The sequence below is a fragment of the Toxorhynchites rutilus genome, chromosome 3, assembly GCF_029784135.1.
Source record: "Toxorhynchites rutilus septentrionalis strain SRP chromosome 3, ASM2978413v1, whole genome shotgun sequence".
NCBI lineage: Eukaryota > Metazoa > Arthropoda > Insecta > Diptera > Culicidae > Toxorhynchites > Toxorhynchites rutilus.
Window position 1 is genome coordinate 217,713,998 of NC_073746.1, and position 11,646 is coordinate 217,725,643.

Here is an 11,646-nt window from a genome sequence, read left to right on the forward strand (position 1 = left end):
TGTTTTTGAGTGACTTTTCAAAGTTAACCGGTCGTCCGTAAAATCATTTTTCCACTCTTATCCAAAAATAATTTTTTGCAAAAATTTATTACATTTGAACTACTGAACTGATTGAGATGATCGACATATTAAATTGAAGCCAATAAGCCAATCTTTTTTGAAAAAATATCACACTTACCGGAAAGATAGGATTCTAGTCGCATAGGTCTAGTCTAGTCACATAAGAATATTGAACGAAGACTTCAAACATGTTAAATTTACAAAATAATGACTCTAAAACGAAAAAAACACCTCTCTAGAACCCTCTTTCCAAGTTCAATACTTTTTTCAATATTTTTTCTATTAAAAATCTACCTCATTGGCTTCAATTAGATTTATTGATCATCTGAATCGGTTCAGAGGTTCAAAAGTTATGATTTTTTGAAAAAGTCATTTTTGGGAAAAAGTGGAAAAAATGAGTTTTCGGACAACACTAAAATGGAAATGGACATAAGTTTAGTTTAATAATAATCTATTTGGTTTCTGATACTAATATATTTTATTTCTACCATGCCATGCTCCTGCTATCAAATTTTCGTTTCCTTGTTTTTTTGTTTTCTCCGCTTTTTAAACGAAAAGATATAAATTTTTTTATAATGTCATTCCTTGTTTTTTCACAATGGAATAAAGTGGATGGCAAAACATACATTTCTCCTGCCATTTTCTTCGGCAAATCAGCTTCGTTAGGTTCCAAATGCGATTTCATATTTCGGAATAGAATTTCCATTGCTAAGAAGAAATTAAAAGTCTCATCATTCACTATGCAGATGGGAGAGTTAGAAGCTGTAGCTCGCAAATATGAAAAAAGAGACGGTTGATACAATCTAGGTTGTGTTTTGCTGACTACCAATCTCTTGTTACACTGCTGACATGTTCTTTCCCGCTGAATAATTTTTTTGATGATGAAACCAGCTATATAGAACAACGAATTTTGTTCTGTTCTGTCGAGAAAAGTTTTCGCTTCATCGACGGTGTACTCATAGTCGAATTCAATATTCATATCATCCACATTATCACTAGAATTAGATGAAGCTGAAATTCGATATGATGTCGATGCTGCTTCATTGTCCATCAATTTCTGGGCTGAACATTCTTCACGCCGCTTTCATAGCAAATCTATCAATCCAATAAGATGTTGTTGTGTATCGGCTGTATACGAAGCATTCGGTACTACGGTCATGTATTGCGAAAGAGTCACAATTTTCAAGTTATTGCTGAATTGCAATGGCGTTGGGCGTCGTTGCTTTGCACGAATCAATGAGAAAAGACTCTCCAGACAATCTTGGACGAACCGCGATGTAAATATTTGTGGGTGTCCTTCATGCAAAAGCCGATCTGTCAACCTCACAATTGCATTCGTGCAAACGATTACACTTGTTTGCCATGGTTTCCAATGTCTGTGTCCTACTTGGAGATCATACATTAACCGCACCATGGTCTTCAGATGAGCGATATCCTCGTCATATTTCATAGGATCATTCAAACAAAATACTTTTTCTTCTGCCCTATTATTGATAAGCTCGAACCATCGAGCAAAGTCTTCTATGAAGCATGCGGTAGTAAGAAGCTCCGGTAATTCTCGTATTTCCGCATGAAACTTCAATGCTGCAGCCACCGTCCTGTTGCAATATTTTGTTGCGTTGCATACTTTCATTTTATCTATTGAAGATGTTCTGTTGTCAAAGCACACATCCGAGGCCGTTAGTCTGTGACAAAGCCGCAACGTGTTGTTTATTCCGGAGTTCACGATTGTGGTTAAATGGTCTCGATGAACAATATTGGATGTTAGCTTTTTTTCACGAACATACCAATCCGGAACTTTCAGGTAGACATTGTTCAACCAGCCATGTACTGTATTTTTAAATACGTGTACGGGATCGGGTATGATCTCTAGCATTCTGTTCTCAGCGTTTGGATGAGGTATCGCAGCATTTAATGTCTCATTTTTGCGACAAATATCGATCCCCAAATCCTTCCACATGCGCTGGTTTTCGGACCCGGAATCTGTTGTTATAAAATGGACACGCAAACTGATTCCCTCTGCTCTTGAAACTGCAGACAATACAGCATTCTTCAAAAACTCTTTTTGTATAGAGTTGCCGGTGTACTCGAAAGCAACCACCTGTTTCCAGCGCGCTGCGATTCCAACTAGCATGAATACCAAAGCTTTACAGGCTAAAGTTTGGGACATAGGAAGCGTTGTTGTTCCAACAAACTGCTTCGTATTTTGGCAAAACTCATTTGCCTCGTCTATGCTCATTTCGTCTAGAACCAATCCGCAGTCCTTTTCTTCAACCGACATTGTGGAGACTTTATGTTGTAGCAGCTCGAATATATCTTCAAGAATACCTACAAAATATCATTTCATATATTAACATGCGATGAGACATATGATTATAATTACATACCAGGACTGAAACGAACTCCTTCAATTTGGCGTAGTAGAGTCCTCGTGGATGGGAACGGGAAGCCTTTTTGAATAAGCTTGTCGTATCCACCTTGACATGCAAACCGAATTTGTAAATTTTCCGTAATCGTTTCATTGGACCAACGTTTCACTTTTTTAACCTCTCCTGTTAATAGCTTAATTTGATCTTCTCTGAAAAGCTTCTTCAAGGGTTGTTTTCCACGAATTCTCGAGGTCAGATATCCGCATTTTTTCTTCCATTGTTTTACAATTCTATTAACGGTTACATCAATATAAAATATTAGAAAATAACATATTTTTTGACACACTACCTTTTCAGCTTGGAAATTTGATGTTTCAAACGAAATATTTCTTCCTGTAGTTTTCGTAACTCCATTTTCATTGTATTTCCCATCAACAAAATGAGCCTGTACATATACTAGTATTAGGATATGTTTTAGAATTAGTTTTTAATACTTACGCTACATATTCTTGTGCTTGATTTGATTTCAAAGAATGGAACTTCTAATTCACTGTTCACGCAAAATCGAATCCATTCTTTCCGAATATTTTTGTCTTGAGGGAACCGATAAAATTTATACTCAGGATGAGTATCCGTCCTTCGCTCACAATTTAAGGCTTTACACATTTTTATTTTTGAATTACGTTTTGTATGAATAAAATGGCTTCCTAACGTTGTTTTGGTTGTATTCCTGCTCATATAATAAGATAGAATGTTTTGGTTCAGACAATGAGAATCTGCATAACGCTGTAACGGTTGTCAGATTAGATTTATTTGCTAAAAAAAAATCCCAAATTTGTTTTGGAAACGATTATATTATAGATATGGGTATTTAAAAGATTTATTTTATTCTTTTGAAGCATATTTTTGAGATTGTCTATTTGAAAATATGCAATAATCATTGAATTCGCACCAACCAAATGTTACGATTCATTAAAATAGAAATTTGAAAAATCCGATATTTTATAATATTTGGCAGCTCTGGCATCTTCATGTCATGGCTTCGTTTTTGGACGACGAAGAAGAGTAAGAAGCCAGTTGTCTGGTCTTGTCTTAGCATATTACCAGTGTACCCAATATTGCTGCGGTTCACTGACATTTTGGTTCTGTCAATTACTGTTGCTTACAACTCGGTCCGGTTATATAGTCGAATAGTGGCTAACTTTAAACTCCATGTTAAATGTGAACACCTCCATGTGAAACCGAAATATGAAAATCGCTCTTGCAGTTAGAAATAAAGCATACTATCTCCGTGATTTCAACGATTTCAATCCTCGCAAACGATACGTTGATAAACAAATGACGCCATATTGATTTTTTTGGGTAGCCTATATTCAATTGATGCACGGCAGTGGAACTTCATACAAATCACTCGTCGAAAAGTGTCTCCTTTTTCACCGCTTGTTTACATCGACGAATATATTTTTTTCCACTATGTTTCGTAGGAGAGTGTATGCATATTGACAGATTTTTACTACGAGGTGTTTAATGAAGGATGAAAGGTCGGAATGTTTATGTTTATATATGATTTATAGTACGATTTAATTGAATGCATAAAAGATGTCAACAAAACTGGAGTTAAGCACCTTTTTAAATTTGAACAATAATAGAAAATTTCCCAGCAATTCTTGATGTGTATTGCGTGATTTGGTTACTGTATAAGTTGTTTGAAACGAAGGTTTAGTGAAATGAATTTTATTTTGAGGATTATATTCACAAACATACAAGTATGATCAATATAAATTGCATGTACATGATGCGCCTGCCAGCCCATACATGCAAACGTGGAGGCGATATACATATTTTTTCTACGAACGGATTTAAACGATTTGCATACCAATCAAATTGGAAATTTTCTAAGATTTTTTTGTTTGATATGCTATACATTACAATCCCATAGTCTGTATATGGTTTAAATTGATGAAAATTGGAAGCATCCTCATTTTCCCATACATTTGTTCTGTTCATTTGTGTGCTTTCCCGAACAGAGCTGTCAATAACGGGTATCTTATGCAGCCGCTAGAACAGACTCAACGAAGGGGGATAGCGGAAAGAGAAAATTTGTGAAGTAAACTCCACACCTGCATAACAAGTAAGCTGTCGCTAGCGTCCCAGCAAACATTAAATCGTATAATTTTGCACGTGCCAAGTCTTACAAGAAATCCGAATAAATCATAATCGCATATTATATCAATCAAAGTATGTATCGTGTATATTGGAAATCGCATAAAATGTAAAACTCGATTTTATATACCATTATCAACTTAAGTCACAATTCGGTATAATAAACATCAATTTTATGATGTACATTGTCGTAAAATATATTTAATCCGCATCATATGCGTATATTACGCTGATGCAGTTTGTTTGTCGTATAAGCGTATAATTTAAATCGATTCAGTACTGCAGTAAATCGTGTTGCATGCTGAAGAAAATCATGAAACAGTAAATCATATCAGATCCCAATAAAGAACATAGTACATCATATTGAAATGTCAATGAAATGCTGATGCACTCGAAAGTTTTAACCGCTGTTGAATTAAATTTCAGATAGCTGCGCGAGATAGCTGGTGGATGATAATCCAGATGATTCGAACCCACATCGGAGCAGTTTCCACCAAACATCAATCTGTGTCATTTTCAACATTCATATTCCACTCCCACCATAAGTCATCAATCAATTATTATTTCTACGAACATAAATACTCATATATAAAAATGGCGATTCGTGAGGTTATAATAAACAATTCACGAAAATATTTTGCGCCATTTGTTTTTTTTTCTATGTCTGTAATAAATCGTATATGCGTATGGCAAAAGTCGTATTTGGTGCTTTGACAATTCATGAATACATTCATATTAGATCGCAATTTAATTCCAACATAATCGCTATTATAGCCGGTCAAAGCTGCATATTCATCCAAACAAATTCGGTAAGCATTTGCCATGTATGTATAGGCCTCCACTTTTGCATTCATATGCCAGTTAGGCGCATTATATGCCAACCAAATTTTGGGGCATATGATGTTATATATACGCTTGTTATGCGATTTAATGTTTGCTGGGGTATAAGTATTGCATCTCACCTGAGGAAAATTTTAGAAAATTTTTTTTTTTTTTTTTTTTAGAGAAACTTTGTTGACGGAGAAACGATTTTTCATAAACGGTCATTCTCGCGATGTTTCATTTTAGCACTGCAACTGTGTGCATCTGTTAGACGCGTGTTTGATGCTTGTTGAATGACGATGCACTTCTTCTTTTTCTTTTGAATTATAGACACTTGGAACTCAGACAGTTCATTCGTCTTTGATGGCGATACACGGAAGATGCCTCTCGTAATATTCAGTGCAATGCGTGCATTGATATAAAGAAATAAATTGCGACATATGACCAATTAGTGTATTGTTCTCGCAAAGGCAAAAAATTATCGTTGCTTCTCGAAATGATTCTACAAAACTACGCAAGCCATTAAACCTTTTCAGGGTCCCCGGAACTTTTTACTAAAGAGTTATTTATTATATTTCGACGTATTCGCAAATAATATTCGAAATGATAAACCATCAAATTTCAAAAGGAAAAAGGTTTCGTAGTCCTACGTTCTAAGCGGTCGTGTCTCGGATACAACCCCTCGAATTTTTTACGATTCAATGTTTGCTGGGCAGGCCCGAAGGCAGTTTTAAATTGTTAAAATATGAATGAAATTTTTTAATTCATGTTATTTGATTACTTGAAACATGTAGTACGGAACTTTTTTCACCATTTTTAAATAAATTTTGCGATATTTCCACTAAAGAACAATAAACAATCAGGAATGACGTAACTGATTGCAACTCTTTCGTATCATATGTAAAACATTCAGTTAATTGAACGGATCTGTAATTGGACACAAATAATTGGACATTTTCATCTTTAATTGGATATTTTGTAAACATCGAGTTTGATACCCAAAGTATGGCCCCAGACTGAAAGTCGCCACCAGATGTCGACATTGTACCACTATCATCGTGAATGTCCAATTACAGGCCAATCAACTCTAATGCGACACTGAGTAGTGCCTCGGTATGTCGAGGATTAGAGGTAACTTACTGTATATGCTATTTGGGCGCATCATATACCACCCAAAATATCAGATATTCGATGCTATACGATTTACGATTTAATGTTTGCTGGGTTGGCATACTTGGCAGCTTGGTTTGTCAAGTTCATAATCTCATGTCTACAGTTTTGAGTTAAGTGCAATTGAATGACGAAGTTGAACTAATTTATTTTTGTCACTATGTTTATCAGAACTCAAAAGACCGGCAAACAGATAATCTTTCGTTCTTAAAAGTTAAAAATAAAAAAAGCAACTTTAACTTTCACTTTTCTCAAAACCGGAAATATTCTGACTTAAAAATAATTTTTAACTTAATATTCCAAACATACATGTATTTACAAGAATCTATAATAATTATCATAATTATCAAGAACGTTTTCCGCCATTCGTTTTTGGGTTGTCTGTAGTAAATCGTATATACGCATGACAATAGTCGTACTAGATGCATGTAGGAGTCGTATATCCATCCAATCATCGTGAATACTGTTGCAAGTGGAAAATAAATGTGTGTTCATTGCTTATGACATTATGCATTATGACATAAATAACAACATAATACAGGAATTTAAATTTAATGCGACATGCCGAGGCATCACTCAGTGTTGCTTTGGAGGCGATTTTGGCCTGTAATTGAACACTGGCGATGTGAGTGGTACAGTGTCGACGTCTGGTGGCACCTTTAATGTGGCGCCATAATTTGGTCCCCGAACTCGATGTTTACAAAAATGTCCAATTAACCGTGTCACATTAAAGGTCTGTTCAATAATCTAAACGTCGCATTAAATGTAACTTACTGTATATAAACAATATTTATTCCCAGCTGTTTTGAGGCATCTCGCACAAATTAACAATATCATTCAGTTGTCAGTGCAAGTCGGTTTGATTTTTAGAGTGTAAAAAAAGTTCACTGTTTACATAAAAGCAATCTCGAATCGGTCCCACTTTTTTGCTTGAAGTTACTATCCCCTGACAGTAATTTAAATTTAATACGACATGCCGAGGCACCACACAGGGTCGCTTTGGAGGCGACTTTTGGCTTGTAATTGAACATTGGCGATGTGAGTGGTACAGTGTCTACGTCTACGCAACTTTGATGTGGCGCCATAATTTGGGCCCCGAACTCAATGTTTATAAAAATGTCCAATCAAACGTGTCACATTACAGATCTAAACGTCGCATTAAATGTAACTTACTGTATATAAACAATATTTATTCCCAGCTGTTTTGAGGCATCTCGCACAAATTGACAATATCATTCAGTTGTCAGTGCAAGTCGGTGCAATTTTTAGAGTGTAAAAAAAGTTCACTGTTTACATAAAAGCAATCTCGAATCGGTCCCACTTTTTTGCTTGAAGTTACTATCCCCTGATTGATGGCTAACCCCTGGTAACAGCGAAGGACTCTTGTCAAATCCAAGGCGCTTGTATAAATCTAGGTAGTGCGGACTGAATCAAAACGGCTGTCAAAAAAGATCCAATTGAAATGTCAAAAGAGATCCAACGATCAGGAGTGTTATTTTTCTTATGATAATCAACACTATAAAAGAGGTATTGTTGTCAAGGGCAAAAATAAGTAAAATTATAAAATGAACGAACTACATTTTTCCGTCAATTGTTTAATTAACCATTGCATCTCTAAAAGACCATCTCAGCCTTTCACTGAGCAACGCATTTTTAATGTCCCCTCTCTTTGTCATAACGTTTTTCCGAACGTAATAAAAACAAACAAAGTCAGAGTCACGTAAATGTTTACTCCTGCAATTTGGAAATATTCGATAAAAAGTGGAAGGAAGAGCTGCCAGATGATTTTTAAAAAAAGTCTGTAAAAACATGTGAATGTCTGTTAAAAATGTGGAAAAGTCTGTAAAAGTGTGCAGATCTATAGAAATGTCTTTTAACGTTAATTTTCACTTATTCATTAATACTTTGTACATCACGATGCACGTAAGATTGTATTCTGTATATATATATATATACAGCCATTCCATGCCAAACTAATATAGTGGTTCTCAGCTCTTCGTCAAAAGTGGTAATTTTGTTCTTTATCGCAAAACATTAAACTCGTATTTTTTTAATTTGTCATTAGGGTGCCCATTTCCATTTTAGGGTGATCCCAAAAAACATTTTTTCCACTTTTTCCCAAAATGACTTTTTTCAAAAATTTATAACTTTCGAACCACTCAACCGATTTAGATGATCGACATATCAAATTTAAGCCAATGAGCTTTAATTGAGAAATATTTAACTTGCATATAATATGGATCCTATTTTTAATATGGATTGAAAGCTGAGAACTTTTGCATAAAATATCTCGATATCAGAGATGCTATTTTTTTCGTTTTTAAAATATGATTTTGCAAAACTAATCGATGGTTCGAAAAACAATTTTTCCCCATTTTTCCCACTACAAAAAGTCATAACTTTCGAACTATTGGACCGATTCATATCATCGACATATCAAATTGAAGCTTACGAGATATATTTTTTAAAAAAATATTACTTTTGCGAAAAAATTGAATTTTGTTTTTGTAATTATGGATTGAGTTAGTTTTTCATAGTTTTCTCGGTTAAAGATAGGAGCGCTATATTTTTTTATATTTTTTTATGGAAAGCTGAGGAGTATTTACTTAACATATCTCGATATCAGAGATGCTATAATTATTGTTTTTAAGTTAGAATTTTGTAAATTTAACATGTTTTAAGTCTTCGATCAATATTCATATGTGACTAAACTAGACCTATGCTACTAGAATCCAATCTTCCCGCAAGTGTGAGTTTTGCTTATTGGCTTCAATTTAATATATCGATCATCTAAATCGGTTCAGTAGTTCAAATGTTATGATTTTTTGCAGAAAGTTATTTTTGGACAAATGGGGAAAAATGATTTTTTTTTAAAATCATATCTAAAAAATTAAAAAATAGCAACCCTGATATCGAGATATGTTGTGTAAAAAATCCTCAGCTTTCAAGAAAAAATATAAAAATATATAGCGCCCTCTAGTCCAAAGTCATAAAAAAATAAAAAACGACTACAATCAATAATTACTAAAATATAATTATGTTTTTCGCAAGTTAAATATTTTTTTATAAAAGGCTAGGTCAATTTTATATGTCGATCATCTAAATCGATTCAGTGATTCAAATGTTATTAATTTTCATTTGTCATTTTTGGGAAAAAGTGGAAAAAAATGATTTTTCGGACCACTTAATAACTTATGTGCTGTAAGTGTGTTTAAATGTTTCAACGATCTACACATACATACATACACATACATACACAAACATACGCGTTGTTAATTTTTATAAAACACAGTATTTCTCCGTTGATATATTGGACATCCACCAAGGCTTGCGGTTTTGTCGTTTTTATTTTAAAAAAAATGCAGTGTATATTTTCCATCCGCCATGCAAGGCTATACAAGTTTTAGACCACCACACGACCATGTCTGTCGTAACAATATCGAACAGTAACCCATATTTCGTCATAAGCAGACCCGAAAGCAAATGTAAGTTGTTGAAAATAGAATGAAAATTTTTATTCGATGTTGTTTAAATACATAGGTTGCATAGTCCTGACCCTAACTTCACTATTTTTCAATAAATCTCCTTGCATTTCAGCAAAACAATCTTGTCTAGAACAGAAAATAATTATCAGAGACAATTTTCGTTCAAGATTTTTCCTTACCTGCAGAGAATGCAATTGTTCATTAATTGTGAATAATCGTATCCTCTTTTTCGTCTGCAATGATGTCAAGGCAAAAGTACTTATGTGTATGAGTTCCAAACATCATACACACCAGATGGGCCAACAAGAAGAACTGCCGGGCCGCAGGTTGAATATCGCTGGTCTAACGTCATGTGTATTGATATATACTAAATATAATAACTTTTCTGTATTAAAACTATGGAAAAATGTCATATGGTGAGTCAAATATTTTTGATGTGATGAATAGATGTGATGAATGTTTTACAGATATGTCTGTAAATTTACAAACATATTTGTAAATCTGGCATCTCTGGTGGTCTGAGAATTTATTGCAAGAAATCGCTTGAAAACATGCAAGAATTTGCTTGAGAATGAAGTGGATTGAGTCCGCACCACTTAGGTATAAATGTATAATATCAAGGCGCGTAGAAGTATATTCTAAGGTGGGCCAACTTGCTAAAACCACTCTTCAGCCATCTTGGAAGTCTACTGTGTTTTGTTTGTAAACAAAACACAATACGCTAGTGCCGAACCTCGCTCCTGATCAGTCTGTCTCTTTCACGTTTCAAGGAAACAATTCCCCTTCTGCTTTCTTCCGTACTGTTTTCATATACCGCTCCCCTAACCAACTTAGTGACGAAACTGCCTCACCTAGTACCATAGCCCGTCTTGGTATAATACAAAACGCGTAGAAGTATATCCTAAGGTGGGCCAACTTACTAAAACCACTTTTCAGCCATCTTGGAAGTCTACTGTGTTTTGTTTGTAAACAAAACACAATACGCTAGTGCCGAAGCTCGTTCCTGATAAGTCTGTCTCTTTCACGCTTCAAGCAAATAATTCCCCTTTTGCTTTCTTCCGTACTGTTTTCATATACCGCTCCCCTAACCAACTTAGTGACGAAACGGCCTCACCTAGTACCATAGACCCGTCTTGGTATAATATAGAGGCATATATAGAGGCGCCTTGGTCAAATCAATTCGAATCAAAAACAAACATGGAACCCGAGATGGAAAAAGAAAGGTGGGAAGATTTTTAAATCTGTGACGTCACAGATTTTGTTTATGTATGTTACTTTTTTTATAATGGTCCAGTACATAGCAAAAGTGTTGTTGTTAAAAGTAAAAATAAGCAGATGAAATGAACGAACTAGTTTTTTTTCTCAAATCAATGCTAGCGTTCAAAATCATAAGGGCTTAACTGACATTCTAGCAGAAACTGAAGTTTCAGTATTATTGAGGTGCTCTAAACTTAATTTTAATTCAATTTTACTTCTCGTTACGTCGAACAAAAACGTAAATGAACAAAATCAGAGTCCCAAAATCTTTTGTTGCTTTGACGGAGCAGCATTTGACAGTGCATGGGAAAAAAGGTTGC